Raw genomic sequence first — 4338 nt, 5'->3', positions numbered from 1 at the left:
GTGCTATGCTCTACCAACTGAGCTAACCAGTGACACTAAAAAAAAAACTGCACTGAATTTATCATTAAGAAATGTTTCTGACGACCCCTGTGTTAAACTACTGTTTTGTTATCTCGTTGTTGTCTCGTCATGAGAAAATTATCCCGTTATCACGGGAAAACAACATTCTTTATCTCAAGATCACAAGAAAATTATTCCGTTAGCCCGGGAAAATGGAGTAAAAAATATTTGATTCCGCTTAGGGCTTCTGTACTTTGGTGCACCTGCACAGATGTTTTCCCTTCTTATGGTTAATTAGACCTCTTCTCTGGACTGTGTGGGTTTGTCTGCTTGATTGACATTTTCGTAGTACTCTGTAAGCTTTGTGGCACCTAGGGCAGGATAACTTTCACTGTCACACCTGGCCACCTGATTAATGTAAGTCTGATATTAACTCGCCTGTAGTACTCTTGAGGGAAATATCTGGCTCTTGAGTTGCTAAATGATCCACTATGTTCCCCAGAAAGTCCTTCTAAATGTGTCGGTCTGCTATTTGGTGCTGAGCAGTACCACTGAAAACATATGTGGCAGAAATGTCTGCCATGAGAGGCAGAAAATGACGCTGTGAGAGCAGTGAGCGTGAACCACAACAGTAAAGCTGTGGACAGGACAGCTGTACTCACTATAAAGGTCTGTAAAACCAAGGGGAGCTCCAGATTCAGCCGATAATTCTCTGCAGGTCGATCACTATAAGCAAACACATTTATATTATCACATTGTCATTTCATACATTGTTATAAAAATATTGATTATAGCAGGTTTACAATGAATCAAGATCAACATTTGTCTGTTCCGAGAATCTGTGTTTGCTAGCAGCAAACGAGTAGTAGAGTGATGATCTATAGACTGAACCTCAAATATGTACACTAATGCTGCGTTTCAGACAACTCGGAACTTGATCATTTCCGACCTCCAACTGGAAAAAGTACAATGGAATGCCACTCAAAGTTGAAGTTCCTAGTTCCTAGGAAATCCATCTACCCCAACTTCATGAAAAGGTAGTCATCTGACATCACACAACAATGGCCGCACCAATGGAAGCACATACTGTAAATGGTACACCATCAACTAAAGTGGAACATAAAGTTAATGTTCCTGTGTTTTTATTAATTTATTAAGATAATACCATATATTAAGACCTGTTGTGCATGTAAACTGACAAACTGTAATAATATTTAGCATTTTTCATTAAAATGGCCATCCTTTTAATTAACACCAAGGGCACTGTTGAGGGTTTGAGTGTACACTTGACGAAGAAACATCACTTTGTCGCGATCAGCCATGTTATTCATTCAATATTGGGTGTTGTGAAACTTGAACGCTTTGAGGTTGAAAGTCAGAATGCAGTATTAAAATGATAAAACATTAATATGGTGCGTACAATTATGTTAGGCCTATATAAAATGTATTCAAGAAACAATTAGATTCCAAGCTGAATTCTGGTATTTTTAATGTTGAAACTGGACAGTTTGACAATATGGTCAATGTATCTAAATAAAACGGTAGCTTTCTTAAGGTGCTCCTCCAATATAATATAGAAAATGAGTTTAATTTTGTTCTCTATTGCCCTTTTTAATGGAATCTTAGCAATACTGTATGTCAACATTGATGACAAAGACTGAGTAGGTTGTTCACATATGAAACATAAAAAGTAGCCAGTTTCTTTGAGAAAGCCTGGCTGTCCCTCTGGTTAAGTTAATAGAAAAACACATGTTGTTTCTCTTGGTTTTACACGTGTTACAGGACATAATATAACAAACATATTCCAACCCTATCTATCTGGTCAAAGACTCCCCACAGAAATACATTCAAAACTAGGAGAGCACTCAAAGGGCTACCTTGACATTTCACATTTAAGTGTGTTCTTTGTCTTTACCAGACACCTGTCATATAGCATACAGATCGAAAAGGACCTTTTGGCTAACTGTAATGTCAATAGAGGAAGTCAAATTCACATTTTGACAAATGACTGGCAAGGACGAATAACACACAAAGCCCAAAATGTCAAGACACAAACAGAGCAAAAAGTAGAATGAATGTTGGTTTTACATTTATCTGATAGCCAGAAACAAACTCTTGGATAATTTTGCTCCATATCTGTTGGAGGAGGGAACTGTTTGCTAAAACCTTAGTAAGCAAATTCCTACTTATACAGGGCCAGAGCAGTTTTTTAAAGCTATAATTTATCAGGGCTGTCACCTTGTGTTGGGGTGTTTTGGCCCCCTGTGAGCAGGATGGATTAATGTAGCTAAACAAACGTTTGGTTAACATGAAATGAATGCAAAAAGACTACTCAACATTGTAATACAAACAAATCTCAAACTGAACTGACATCTATATATGGAAAGCTGGAAACAACAGTTTGTTGGTTCAACCCCTGGACTGGCAGGATAAACCGGGGTGGGGTAAGTCAATAAGCAACACTCCTCTAAGACCCCCCCCCCCTCCAAAAAAATAAAAAATTGTTTCAGGGGCACCTTGTTTAGTGAAATCCACTCATCAAGCAATAATGAAAGAATTTTTTATTATTACCACAACATATTTTAGTTATGACTCATGTTAAAGGACATAAAACCACCACTACCTCAGTAACTGACCGATGCTTCAAGGCCCTTGTGCACTGTGTCGAAACCATACAAAGACTGAGAACCTTTTTCCCACTGGGTCTAAGAAGGTTTTATAGCAAATGAGAGTGGGTCCCAAGGTGAAAGAAACAAAATTCTTCATTTCTTAGGTCCCAGACTGAAACAGTATAAAATGCCCTAAGGTGATGATGGTTAACATTTTGTGGAAATGTAGATGGGAATTTTTTATATGTATAAATGTGAGCTGTCTTGTGTAACACAATGCACAATTAATGTAACCATAAAAAATGGCCTCAATCCCCATCTGGCAACATAGATACTAAAAAACTGAAAAAATAGATTTATGTCATTTGATGTAGAACTGGAAATCACTGAAGTAACAGCAAAGTGCAAAAGGCAGAAAGGGACATTTGGCGTGAAAGGCATGGGTTATAAAATGCGGAGAATCAAGGGAAGTTCAGAACTCTGCTTCAAGAAACAGGCTTTCAGTCGAAATGAGAAATTATCAGAGGAGTCTCACCTTTCTACCCTAATGATCTTGCAAACTTGCAAAACTCAGAATGTCCAAAACACATCCTCTCCTGCAACACTAACAACTAGGTCTCCACAAATGCAGACTATTTGGATTTTTTAAATGTATTTATTTATCTGTTTGATTATGTTTCTTGACAATGTAATTTAAATGGAACAGTTCTTCAAATTGAATTAGTCTAGAAATTAGTGGTGGGCAATGATTAAAATTTTTAATCGTGATTAATCACATGATTTTCTTATTTTCATTGTTATGCCCAAAATTTAATAATGAATTATAAATTAGTGTATTGCGCACTGTTAATTTAAATGTACTGCTATGTACACAAAGTAGCAATAAAATGTTTCTTGTAAATCTCATCTTCAACATTAATGTAATCAAATCAAATATTATTAGATATTTTATCTAGCTTGTTAAAACAAGTTGCCATCAGAGTCCAGTTTTCTTGTGTTTATTTTCTGAACAGGTATCAGCAGAGACATTTTTCTTTTTGTCAGGGAGTAGCAGAAACAGTCTGTGTTCAGTAGCAAAGTGTCCCTGTTAAGTGCAATATTTCTGCATCAAATCGGAGACGGCGTAGCCTCTGCGCAGGCCCGTAGCCTATGCCATCACCTACGCCTCAAAAATGCGTACCTCCTCAAAAATGTAACTACACTTCGAGACGACGCGGACCGTAAGCTCTGTGATTGGTCGACTGGGTAGCCTTGCCATGCCTCCAAGCCGACTGGAAGTACCCTGCGCTTTGAAGTAACTTTTACTAGCGGCCAAAACGTAGACCCTATGCAGGAGGATAAATGGGCCTTTAGAGTGAGGTGAAGTGGTTGAGCACAAGGTGTAGCGACAAGCGGGTGCGTTCCTGTGAAACTGTCACGGTTGTGCTCGCCTCACGCACATTATCTTAAGGAGCTCTTGGTACCTTACTACCCCACCAGAGCACTGCGCTCCCAGAATGCAGGGTTACTTGTGGTTCCTAGAGTCTCCAAAAGTAGACTAGGAGCCAGAGCGTTCAGCTATCAAGCTCCTCTCCTGTGGAACCAGGTTCCAGTTTGGGTTCAGGAGGCAGACACCATCTCCACATTTAAGAGTAGGCTTAAGACTTTCCTCTTTGATAAAGCTTATAGTTAGGGCTGGCTCAGGTGAGTCCTGAACCATCCCTTAGTTATGCTGCTATAGGCCTAGACT

The sequence above is a fragment of the Micropterus dolomieu genome, linkage group LG12 (assembly GCF_021292245.1).
Source record: "Micropterus dolomieu isolate WLL.071019.BEF.003 ecotype Adirondacks linkage group LG12, ASM2129224v1, whole genome shotgun sequence".
Lineage (NCBI taxonomy): Eukaryota > Metazoa > Chordata > Actinopteri > Centrarchiformes > Centrarchidae > Micropterus > Micropterus dolomieu.
Note: the sequence above shows the minus strand (reverse complement) of the source record.